The sequence below is a fragment of the Sturnus vulgaris genome, chromosome 15 (assembly GCF_052056855.1).
Source record: "Sturnus vulgaris isolate bStuVul1 chromosome 15, bStuVul1.hap1, whole genome shotgun sequence".
In the NCBI taxonomy this organism is placed as follows: Eukaryota; Metazoa; Chordata; class Aves; order Passeriformes; family Sturnidae; genus Sturnus; species Sturnus vulgaris.
This window is the reverse complement of record NC_142257.1, coordinates 8,783,663-8,797,140: the sequence shown is the minus strand read 5'-3', so window position 1 is coordinate 8,797,140 and position 13,478 is coordinate 8,783,663. Positions and strand designations below refer to the sequence as shown.

Here is a 13,478-nt window from a genome sequence, read left to right as displayed (position 1 = left end):
AACAAAATAAAAGAAAATGAGACTTTACCCCTTCTACTGAATAAATCAATCAGAACAACGAAAATTGATGAGTACTTTTAACATCCTTTGTCTTTAATTTTTTTTCCTGGAAATATTAACATTTTAATATTCTTTTTTTAAAGCTGCTTTCACAAAAATAAAAGCTTTCAAAAAAGATAATTATAAATAATGAGTCCTAGTCCTGAGCATTTAAAGTTTAAGGTTGAGGTGGTGACAGCAGTATTACAAGGAGGCATTTCCTAATGCCTGATGTTTATGTTTGTCCTAATGCTGCTTGGGCTTGTTATCTACCTGGCAAATGGACAGAAAAATGAAGTGGAAGGAAGCTCAATAGAGAATTGATCCCTTCTGCAAATTTTATTTTCAAATTTTTTATTTTATTGTTTAAATTCAACAACACTAGTAGTGACTCATGGAAAGGGAAATGACACTGGTGAATGTGCAGACTTCTGAGATGAAGGGCCCAAGTAATATTCAGACTTCCTCCTCCTGTTGCAATTGTTCATTTTTCACTGCATTATGAGAATTAATTCAAACAAAGAAATGCAGTTGTCTTTGGCAATGAGACAGTCAAAGATTTCTGGTTGGCATTTCAGAGACTTCATCAGACATTTTAATCTGTCCATTTTTTCACTTTGTCTGGAAACAGCTACAATGAAAATACAAATATAGGAAAATTGAGAAGGAATTGCCATAAAACCCAGTTCAGTGGAACAATTTATTTTGTACAAGGCAATAAAGACAGGCAGAGTGCCATAGAGCCTAGATGGTGTTCATCTATCATGTGTTTGGCCCATGTCCTTCCATTCCCCACAGCACTCAGGATTTTCCACTACTGGGTCCACTCTTAGACCAGGGGTTTCATCAGCTCCTCTGGACATACCAGTCCTCACTCTAGACATGGTGCAGACCATATGGAAGAATCTTACCAGATTAAATACCAGGAAATCGGTCTATTTAACATTCAGGGGAAACCGAACATTCTCAAAAAGTGATGTAACAGATTCAAAGGAGAAGAAGGAAAGGAAAGTTGAAAAGCCTCATCCCCTGCTCCTCCTCTAATAAACTGGATGCAATTACTAATAAACCCCCAAAACATGCTATTGGAACTGGGATGCAGAGTAGGACAAAGAAACCATAAACCATACATACCTGGAACAAACTCCAGTACCTTTGTAAACTCCCTATAAATCATTACCACTGAGCCCAGCACAATACAAACCCCAATCCGTGCCCCTCTGCTGTAAAAGCTATGTGTTAGGGACAATACTGGAGCTATCTCCAGACAAGAAAATAAGCCTAAGGACCAGAAAGGTATTAAAACCTCAAAAAAGCCGAGGGGCCAGAGATGCATGAAAGCCTCCACCCCGAGAGACATTATGAATTCAAACAACATGGTTACTGACTGCTTTACCCCAGTTCAGAGTAAGTGAAACCAAATACAATCAGTGCAGGTTTTCTCCACTTTCTCAAGTCCCACATTGGGCAGCAAAAGAGTATTTGCGGAGAAAATTTCGGAGGACACCTCTGAATGGGGTCCCTCTAGACAGGAAATTCAAGCGGTCCTTCCCTGCCTCTCCCCCGCCCAGCTCGGGAAAGAGTTCTTGGAGAAAAGTGGGAAAAAAACAAAGTACTCACAAACGTGAAAAAATTAACACTATTAAACAATGGAACCTCTCATAGTTCTGAAGAGATGGCAAATTCAGAAAGTCCTTCTGTGGATCAGAGAGAGAGAGTCTTTTTCGGGGCTGTGTCCTCGGTTTTCTCTGGGTCTCTCTGGGCTCGGGTCCGGCTGCAGCGCAGCTTGGGGGAACCCCGGACGATAGTCCTGGTGTTCCCGGACCAAACAAAAGCTGAACAGTTCCAAAAAAACTTCTGGCCTCAGCTAACTGAAAAAAACTTAACTGATATGAAAAGAGAGTTCTCTCTCGGTCCCTGTCCCTTCTGCAGACAACACAGTCTGTGAGAGAGAGCTGAGGCTCTTATCTCTGTGTTTTTAAATAGAGCCGCGAAAAAATTCCACTGCTTTTCCTTCTCCCCCACTTTGCTCTCAGATTTAGTTTTAAAGGTACAAAACTTATTTCTGCACTAAACAGACAAATGGGGATACAATTCAGCATCATAAAGTCACCCCAGGACATCATCTTACTCTGATTATTACAAAAATGAGTGAAGAATAAGTTAAGGATCAGGAGGATTAGATATGAATGAGTTTTGATCTGTTATTTGCTTACAGCAAGCAGAACAATTTTCATTGTTTTCTGTATCAGACATTAATGAAACCCAGAGTGACCCTTGGGCACTGCCAGCCCTCTATCAACATTTCAGAAACTGAGAATCTCAGATCTCCTCAGAGATGTTACAGAGCCATTTAACTTTCTCTCTTCCCTGGGAATGGGCACTGGCACCAAGTTAAAGATTACACTAATGTTTTGGTTAGTGACTTAGGCATGGAGAAGAACAGAGTTTGAGACAAAAGCTTCAAGGCAGGATGCTTCTAAGCATAATGACAAATGGTGGTGTGTGATATTGAATTTCAGAGGACTGAATGCTGCAGTGCTTTTCCAATGTTCCCATTAAACGCTATTTCCCTTTCCTCAGTGCTGGAAAATGAGGCAAGGAGGCTTTTAGGGACAAACCATGGATGCTCCTGTGCTGCAGACAAGACGGAGTGGTGTGACCAGGGCTGTGCAGAAGGGCAGGATATCTCTGATTGAAATGGAAGCACTGGCAGTGGAGGGGATTGCCTGGCTCCAAAACCAGCCACTTAAAAGCATTGAGTGCTTTATCTCCTGGGCAGAGTCAGTAAGGTAATGCATCAGGACCAAGCAAAATATTTTCCAGTGCTTCTGCATTCAGAAACCATTATGGGAGCTTTGCTGGGATGCATGCTTTGCATGCCCTGGGATCCCAGTAGATGGCAGTGGTTTTTCCTGGTACCATGCATACCTCTTGATATAGGAAGGAAATTCTTCTTCCCTCCAGCCTATCAGTCACACAGCTTTTTAAGTTAAAAAAGGCTAAAAAACCCCATAATAAAATCACACATCAATCAGCTCATATAATGAAGCCAACAAAGCAGTATTTTTAGAGGCAGTGAAAGACTCAGGAAAGTATTGACACCTCCAAAAGCCCCTGTCCTATGATGCAGGGGATTAAATGAGAGACATGAATATTTATTTGGAATATGTTAAAAAGTTTCTCGAAGACTGCAGTGGGAATTGAAAGGACCCAAAGGAAGAGTTTTACATACAGGAATAAAGCGGGTGTTTCAGAGACCATTGTGGATACCACATTGAGTGATCACTTTTTCACATTTCTATCTAATTTGATGTGCAGAAGCTCTTTCTCGTAGCTTAACATGTTATATGCATTGTGGGGAAACACTTTTGAGCTCTTACGACAGAATGAGAGTTTTTCCTTAGCACAGTTGTTCATAAAAGCAGGAGTTTCACTCCACAGATGACAAAATACCTTTATATTTTATAAACATATAGAAAGTTACTTCTGATAAAAAACACTGTAATAGAGAGACTTTAATTTTTTATTTTGTATTATATTGAACAGAGAAAGAGCCTGGAGGAGAGGAGAGGAGAGGAGAGGAGAGGAGAGGAGAGGAGAGGAGAGGAGAGGAGAGGAGAGGAGAGGAGAGGAGAGGAGAGGAGAGGAGAGGAGAGGAGAGGAGAGGAGAGGAGAGGAGAGGAGAGGAGAGGAGAGGAGAGGAGAGGAGAGGAGAGGAGAGGAGAGGAGAGGAGAGGAGAGTCTATCTTGGACAGAAAAATGGTGTCAGCAGAAATAAGGAAACTTACAGCAAGACAGCTAAGAGACAGAGGTCAGCCTTTGATGATTGGAATTAATCGTACAGAAAGAAACCAGTATCTCTTTTATTACGGAAATAATTCTATTTCCCTTAAAAATACAGAAATCTACCACTGAGGCAAAAGAATTAACGACTCAGACAGGATCATCTCACTTTGCTAATGTACCCTACACTGAATAGCCAGGGGCTGTGGTAGGAAGGCAAAACTCATCAGTAAGCAGTGAAAGCAGATAAAACCATGTGTATCAGAGCTAACAACATGAACCTGTGACTATAAAGTCCTGAGGTGCTCCTGTCATGTCCTCTCAGCTTGTGCCTTCCCTTTCAGCCTTATGGCAAACTTCACTGTGTTTAATCACCGAGTGCGAGCTAAAAAGGAGCTGCATAAATAGACTTTCAGGAGAACATTGAGGATGTCAAGAGACACTGGCAGGGGCAGGGATGAGCAATTTCTCTTTCCATCATGTAGCTGCATTCATGTCCTTGGAACAACCTTTCTGGGTTCATTATTAAGCATTTATCTTTTGATGTGGCTCTTTGCTTCTGCAAACCTACATTTATTAACACATTTTAGGCTGAGCACCTGCTGACAGGAACTCTGAGCTGGGTGTGCAGTGCTTCAAATGCCAGAAATCTGAGGGAAAATGCTGACTCAAATTAGTCATCCAAAGGGTTTCAATTGTCACCTCGTGCCTCTGAATTACAAGTGAAAAAGAAGAGGCAGCAAATGAGTTGCATACATGGCTTTTGCCAGCCCTGCCCATGGCAGGAGGGTTGGACCTGGATGATCTTTTAAGGTCCCTTTCCAACCCAAACTATTCTGTGACTCTGTGTTGTCAGGAACAGAGGAGCAGTCCTCCTGCAGGGATCTACACATCGGAAAAAACAGGTGGGATCTGAACCACACCTGTTGTGTACTCTGGAAAGTTAAATCAGAATTATCATGAAGATTTCCTGACACCTCACAGACAAGCAGCCTGAGCTGAGCTTGCCACGCTCATGTTCCCAGCAGGACCAAAGCCAGGGCTGGTCTGCAAGGAGAATTGAGGCTTCCTTGGCAGCTTTTCTGTGCTTGAGCAAAACCAGAGGGAAGGAGGGAGGGAAGGAAATCTGGGCTTGCTGCATAGGCAGTGCTGTGTTTCTCCCAGCAAAGCTTTCACCAAAGGAGAAATGAAATCATCCTTTTTCAGAAGGTCGTTGAAGACTGTGGGAGTATCAGCAAACATTGGCAGGGGTGGAAAAAACTCAGGGAAAGGTCAAAGCAGGATATTACTGCTCTTCAGCCAGTGAAATGGCTCTACAGTGCCATTTCACCAAAGAGGATCAGATGAATTAAGAGGTAAACATACGCCCACATGCAAATGACAGGGGAAAAATTCAATGAATGTATTAAAACAAAGCATAGTTTCTTTGCTTTTATAACACTTTTCCCTTTTGAAGATTCCTTTGATATTTTAGGCTTATTTTAAGACTTGAAGCCTAAATAAAGGGTCTGCATTTACACTGAAGAAAATACTTTTCTTGAACTGGAACATACTTTTTTGGGGGACAGGAAAAAAGTGGAAAATGTGTCAAAACATTTTTTTTTAATCCAGTAAAAGACCCACTACAGAGTCGTTTCACTTGATGCAGAGCAGAAGATGACAGAGCTCAGTGGGAATTACTGGAGTTTGCTGGAAAACACAGTGCAGGGAGAGACCAGCACAGGCAGAAGCCTTTCCTTACCTCCACGTTGTACTCTGCTCTGGGAACCTCCAAATGAACAAAGAGCCCTTTGTTTTGTAGAAACTATTCTGAGACCTTAGCAGAAGCAGGTGGGATATGCTATATTATATTATGTTATTTATTTCATGCTCTGAAGTGCAAGAAAGATTTGTCCTTAGCAAATGCATGTGCTATTAAATTCTGACTGCTGAAATTATCAGAGGGTAAATATGGCTGGAACTTGGTTCACTCTCTGCTGTTGTGGCTGCAAGAGAGGCAAATAAAACCGCAGAAAGTTTAAGAAAGAAATTTAAAAGTACATGGTCTACTACTAATGAATTAAAAATAACAAGTAAGGTTCCATTCCCAGTGCTGTGACAATGGGGACCTCTTCACAAAAAAAGACCTACTCTAATTTTAGTTACAGTCTATCCATGGCCACGGGCCCTGTTTTAAAAACACTTTTCACCAGACTAATCTTACAACAGAGAGTAAAAACAGGTCCAAATTCCTTTGTCCAGATACAAAAGAAAGATTTTTCATGGATGAAAGAAAATTCAATTGATCAAGTCTTGTTTCAATGGGATCTAACCATGGCATGAAAGGAAAATCTACGTGACAAAAGGTCCTCTGAGATATTGCTACAGACACCCAGAGCACAAGGAAATGTCCCTGCCCTGAGGATTGCTGCGGCTTTCCCTCTGTCCCTGGGGTTCATTTGACTGTCTAATGGCATCACACAAATATTCATGAGGTTCTTGCTCATCCTCCAGATGAGCTTTGTGACAGGCCTGGTGAATATTCAGACCTGCTATCTGGAGTCTAACTTCAGCGTTTTTAAACCTATAGCAAAGGGAAAAGTTTTGTATTTGTAAGCAAGGCCCAGATGAGTCAGGATTATCAAGAAAAAACCCCAACTAATTGTGCAGCTTCAGTTTCTGAGTTGCTTTTAGGGCATAAACACGCAAGTATTTAGTACAGTTTTAATAATAATTGCACCTTTCACAAAACCTTTCACATTATTTCCTTCTGAATCAAAATATCTTTCTTATTAGAGCCATTTGGCAGAGGGCAAATACTCACATCAAAACCCAGGATACTCACACATTCCCCAGTTTTATTGAAATCCAACATCTGAGTCCACTTGCTCGTTGACCTGAGTTATCCAATACAAAATTATAATTTTAAAGACTTAAAACCTTCACATAGCTCCAGTTTACAGCCACATCTCCTTCCTGTGATTCATTCTGCTCACCCAAGAGTGTTTGGGGGCAGATCTGCTCCCTGCTAAATCAGTGAGTGCATTAACAGGACTGAGATCTCACTATGCAAAGGTGACATGGGACAGAACCAGGGCAGTAAAGGTCATCCCAGTGCTGGTGTGATTGCCCCAAGCCCCCTGTGTGGCTCAGCTCTCTAAAGGGCATGATCCTGTTAGGGTGAGTGATGTGGGTGGAAACTTAAAACCCACTTAAAACCCAGGCACAACTTAAAACCCAATAAAAACAAATCTGTCTAATAGAAAAATGGGGTAAATAAAACTGCCAAGACCACTGCAAATGCAATTTGCCCATTGACACTAATGTTCTTCAGTGCTGACTGGAAAGGCAAAATCAGTAATAGTAGTAGAAGGGACTTCTGTTGTTCTCCTGTTAATTTTATACCATATGAAATGAAAAGGCAGGTTTGGTATGTTTGGTGTGTGTAACTAGTAAATATAGAGTTTACACAAATTCTTTGACTGGTTCAGTTGAAACCTAGTTTTGCCTTAAGTTTCATTATAATTTGACTTTTCTAAGACAAAGATAGGGGGTTTTTGGGCTCAGCATTCTTCTCTAAGGTAGGGAACAAGGTGGTTGGCTCTTTGGAAACCTTCAATTTCTTCTTCTAGTAGGCTGCATGTTTTTTGAAGAGATTTATTGTTACTGTCTGATTTCTCCTCTTTTTACATATATGAATAAATCTTATCACTGAATTATTTATCTGAAACAAGAAACTGAATTACAAGTCCCAGCCTTTAACATTCCAGGATTTTCATATCTGTGCAAAATCAAAACCACTTGAAAATCCTTATTATTGAATTATTCATATGAAAACATGCCACAATAAAAAACTACCAAACAGCAATGTCCCTTTGGTATCTAAAAAAAACAGCCCAGAAGGCACAGAAGGACAGATTTAAAACACCAAAGCCTCTTCCTTCCCCAGGAGAGCCAGGAACTATTTTCCCTTGGCTATATGGTGAAGAAACTGGGCTGGTGCCTGAGCTCAGATGCCTCTAGTGTAGATGGATTTATTCCCAGCGGGGCTGATGGGGAGACAGACTCACTCATAGAATGAGACTCCTCTCTCCATCAGGTATAGAGTCCCAAAAAAGTGCCCTAATGCAGACATCTACAGGTGTGTGACAAGAAGCTCACACAGGAGAGCCTCACTCTGTATCCATGCAGATCCACATTTGAGCATCACTTGGGAAAAGACCCTCAATAACTTTGAAATACGGATTTATTTATATTTATTTTAAGGGTTCTACTCATCCATATCTGACTTTCCATCCCAAATGCACCTTTACAGGTCTATTGCCTATGGGGAATTAGGCAAAGTCAGAATCGGAGTCAGCTAAGGTTTGTAGCAAGCCATATTAATTGCTCTTTTCCATACCAATTGTGTTATTAATTTTTAAGGTAAATTTAAGTCCTTTCATCTGTGATGTACATCCATGCAATGGTTTTGATGTGTTCTTGTGCTCACTTGTCTGTATCTTGATGGACATTTAAGACCCTGTGGCAATTTGCAAATGAAAATAATGAAGTCTGCATATTACAGTAAACTGGGAATATTGCAGACAATATTCAGGATGGATAAATGATTCATTGAAACCTTAAGAGGATGGATGTATGTGCAGGAAATAACAAAATGAAATTCGTCAAGGAAAAGAAAAGAAATTAAAACATCTGGGGAAAAGGAAATAATCAGAGTTACAGATTTTAGTGGGAGGAAGGAACCTTGCTAATGAAACACTCCAATATAGAAAGGCATTCTGTGGGGAAGGGAAGTAACTCCTTCCCTTTCCAATCTCTGTCAAAACATCTGCAACATGCAATTAAAATATAAAAAGAAAAATTACATGGATAAGATTTAGAGTCCAGGATGACCACAGTGTTTCCACTGATATTAAATTACATTTTACAGTATTCACTGGCTCTCCCCTGACAGAAGCAAGAGATATTTTTCTTCCCACTACCACCATCCAAGACATCAATGACTTCACAAGACCTCAGTTAAATATTCCTGAAACTAAAAAGTGGGGAAAAAAATAATGAGGGATTGCAGAAACAAAAATGCAACTTTCTGAAAGCCCTTTTGATTGAGGAGTTCTTCTCCTTGAGGCTTGTCATCAGATGACAAACCATAACCCTGTCCTGTTCCAAGCTGTATTTGTGCATGTTACAGGCACTGGGGCACTGAAAGATCAATGTTTGTCCTATGAGAAATTCCTAAACTAGAGTTGTGAATAATTTCATTTGGGTTACCCAAATGTAGTTTCCCATTGGTATTAAGGCTGGTGTGCAGGCTGTGGGCCAGGCCCTGGTGTTCCCTCTCCACTTTCCCCTGCAGCAGTCCCTCTGCAGGGTTCTGCAGGATAACTGCAAATTGAGAGCGCACAGATCTCACCCACCATGGATGTGCACAGATACACTCCTTGCTCTCTTAGTCCCACAACATCTTGTCAGTTTTGAGTTTTTCCTGCCCTCTGTCCTCCACTTTATTTTCCTGTGCTTCCTGGGCAAAACACAAGCTGTCCCCGGTAACCTTCCTAAGGCTGTTCTAGTGGAGTTCTGTTTGGGGCAGTGCCTGTTACTGCATGTTTTGGGGGGCAAAGCTGTCTCTTCAGCACAGGAAGGGCTGGTTCTCTTGCCCATTCAGGGACTAACCTTCTCCAGCTCCCATTCAAGATGTTGCAGCAGTTAATGAGAGCTGGGACTTCTCATGCCCTCAGGTATCTGAGTTGTGTGACCAACACAGTGAAAGTTATAATCTAATGCAGCCATGAGTATTCTGTTCAGAGCATCCTCCGTATGTTAATTATTAATAATATAGTTATGAAAAGAGTTCCTGCTCCATCTCTCTCTTAAATAGGATTTACACAGACATCTGGTGTTCTGTAAAATTATTTTTTTTTTCCAACCCAATTTGTGTGTCTTACTGTTAATTCAATTAAAATTCGTGAAAGAGAAAGATGCTCTGGCTTTGTGATGGTTATGAACAGAGCTGCTGAGAAGACAGAGATGGGCACTCAACATTTGCAATTAAAAGAATAGAGCAATGATAATTTTGCCATTGGGAAAGAAGGGAAATGAATGTCACCTCCCACAGAGGAGCAATAGCTTTACACCTACAGAGAAGCCACAGCTTTACACCTAGAGGTAAATGTTGACACAAGTCCCCTGCCAACATTAAAGAGAGACAAGAAAGGATCATACTGGTACAGACTAAAATGAGAACATAAAATATGAAGGCATCTGTGCAGCTGATAAACAGCAGGAAAATGGTTTTGTTGTGAGACATCAAAACTTTAATTTTCTCACCGTTGGCTGTCCAAGGGTAGTTCCGACCTCTGTACCTCTGCCTCTCAAAAGTAGAAATCATATTCTGGCTTAATTACAAATTAGTTCACACACAGAAAAAATGTGTGCTACCCTTACATTTCAAGTACCTGGGTGAAAACAAATTTATTTGAATGTTTCAATAAAAGAAAAAAAAATTAATGTAAAATTTTCACAGTAAGCTTTCAGATGTTGCAAACCTGCATGAGGAGCAGCTGAGGATATCCGTGGGCCACAGAGCTCATGGTCCTTGGGATCAGAGCTTGAACTTAGCAACTCAAGCCACTTTTGGTTATAATCCACCAAAACAACCTGTTCCACATGAATGCTGCTTTTTATTTTGCCACTTCTATGAGCAGCTGCTGGACTCCACCAGTTTGCTCTCACCATGAGAGTTCCCAGCCTCTGCTCCAGTGTCCAAGTGAACACCTGAACAGTCTGGCTGCAGCATCATCAGAGTGCTTGGCTGCTCTTCCTGCACCCAACCCTCCTCCTCCCTGTGCCCCAGACCCTGCAGTGCTGGAAGAGAAAGAAATCACTTATTGGCTGAAGTGTGCAAGTGCAAAGCATCACTAAATAAACCGGGGGAGACAACGGTGAATTTGCAACAATCCCATTACATGGGCTAAAAGTTCAGTTCTTGGAAAGAATCCCGGACTCTGTAAATGCTGAAGTCTTTGAATATTGTTTGTTTTGCTCTTGACAAATTGCTTCCATTTTAATAATTTTCAAGGAATCATTAAAACAGCTGATCTAAACGGAAAAATGCCTCTGGAAAACTTGGGCAGAGGACATTCGAGTGAATTTTTTTCCAGAAGTCCTGGGGTATAGAGTGATTATTTAGTTCTTTAAAAACTGTGAATAATAACAACAATGCAGCATTTTTATAAAGAACTTTGTAAACTACTGTAATTTTGAGTTTCTTCTATATGTAAAAGCAGAGTTTCTTGATTCTTCAAATATCTTTTCTAGAAAGTCCTTGAATTAGAGTCTTAAGCTTCTCATCATTTTCTCATATGTGTTAGTAGCATGCTTTGCAGAAGAAAAGGAAAAAAGAGACCAACAAGTGTAGCCTGGGATTTTTAATGCTTTCTTGAATGACTTTATAAGATTCATCTCAAACTTTGTAAATTAGGAAAAAAGATTATGATCAATAAAACTGTGTCCTTTCACTTGACCAGAGAATTACTTTTTTGAAGTTGAAAATGAACAAGGTAACAGGGACCTTTAATTGGAAGCACAGAAGGAAAAATGCAGAAACAGATCATACAGGGCATGGACAAAAATCTGCTGTAGGTACCAGTTGCATGTTTACTGAGCAGAGGAGGTAAGAAGGATTCAGCCCTGATGTGAACACAAGATTTTCGTTAGACAGCTGTGACTGCACTGTATGAGGACAGTGAAGTAACAAAGAAGTTTGGAAGAACAAGGAAGATTTTAGAGGATTTTGCAAAGGCCTGATGAAACTCTGCAGATGCAATTGCTCTTCTGTCTGAGGGTAAGAGTTCTTGACATCTTTCCCAGACTCTAGAAATAAAAATGTGATGAAATACAGACTGCATCAGCAGCTGTAAAAGTAAAATAATGGATATTAAATAATAATTTTCAATGCATTTCATTGTTCTCTGCAATTTTTCATTAAAGAAAGACTATTGTAGACACTGAGTATTAATATGGAAATGTGAATTAAGAAGCTAATGGTAGAAATAGATTTTTTTATATATCAAATATTTCTTAAAATTTCCCATTCAAGTGCAAATATTTAGTCTGAATATGAACTTAATGAAAAAATAACTCATAACCATTAATGAAAAAATAACTCATAACCACTAACACCTTCTTTTCTTTTTTCTTTGTCAGACCGTTCTGAAGTCCCTTAAGTTGTTTTGTATAAAACTGCACAAGCTGGGTCATCCCAAAGCACATGGCACAGGATTATGTTCAGACAGTTCTTGAATATCCCCAGTGAGGGAGACTCCACACTGGGCAACCTGTTCCAGTGCTTGGTCACATGAACAGCAGAGAAATTCTTCCTCATATCCAGGTGGAACTTCAGTTTCTCCCTGGTGTCCTGTTACCTGGAGCACTGAGCAGAGCCTGGTCCATCCTCTTGACACATTCCCTCAGACACTGACAGACATTGATGAGATCTCCTCTCAGGTGTCTCTTCCCAGGTATGGACAGGCCCAGCTCCCTCAGCCTTTCCTCATAAGAAAGATGCTCCAGTCTCCTAATTATCTTTGTTCTCTGCTGGACCTGTTACAGGAGCTGCACATCTCTCTTATTCTGAGGAGCCCAGAACTGGACAAAGTCTAGTGAGGAGGAGTCCTTAGCTTTGAAAAAGTCACTTGAAACCTACAGAATCTGTCCAAGAATTGGTTTATTAAATATGCATAATATTTCACCCTCTCTCTGACCCCTCTCTATTTTAGGATTTCCTTAAAATGAAAATGGATTTCAAAGCACAAGATTTGTACACATAAGCCTAAATATTTGTCAACTGAATAAAAAGCTTGCACCTGAAATGCATTGACTCTTAAGGAATTAATTACTTGTTACCATAACCTTCGTTCAGCAAGTGTGACCAGTATTGGTCTATTATCATGTCACTGCCAAAGTCCAAAGCCATTTATCTGAGCGTGTCTCTGTCTCCCACAGATTGAACTATCTTGTTTTCGAGTTAGCACTAAATACTCATTTTACACATAGATACACACCAGCTGCTGAAAAGAATGTGCTGAAAAGTGCTGACCTGAGAGTCATCACAAGACTGCTAAATGCTCGTGCTTTTAATTTAACAGTTATTACCAGTGTGAAATAAGTTGTTGTGATCCAGAAAGGATGCTCAGCTTTCCTGGGCTTAGGAAGATATTTATTCATGAAAAGATCAACTGTACACGACCTCCCATGGGTGCTTTGGGTCAATGTTAGTGCATTGTGAACATTGTGAAAAGTTGCCCGTGCAGACAGGGTAAGAAATGGGGGAATGTCCCTCTGGAACCAGGCAAGCCAGGATGGAAGTGTTCAGAGCAGCACAGCAGCTCCAGCTTGTGGCCTTGGTATCAGAAGGATAATACAAATTTTTAGAAGGATATGTGAGCAAAGTAGCACAGGAGAATTCACACGTTGAGAAGGTTTGAGGTTCTGACAAAGGTCCCTTGCAACTGAGAATGTTCTGTGATTCTGTGACTGATGATTCTCAGGCCATGGATCACTGGGCACTGTGCCATGATGAAGTACTATCCTTGTCTTTTAGATCAGTTCATTTTCTGAAAGACCACTAGAGCAAGTTTGGCCTCCTGTTACCAAAGCAACAGTTTCAATAA

General features: G+C 40.6%; 1 protein-coding gene across 2 annotated transcripts in view; it reads right to left on the bottom strand.

Moving 5' to 3' along the window:
• Window positions 1-13,478, bottom strand: part of TRPC7 (transient receptor potential cation channel subfamily C member 7) — a 66,242-nt gene that overhangs the window by 31,779 nt on the left and 20,985 nt on the right. The window lies entirely within an intron of this gene.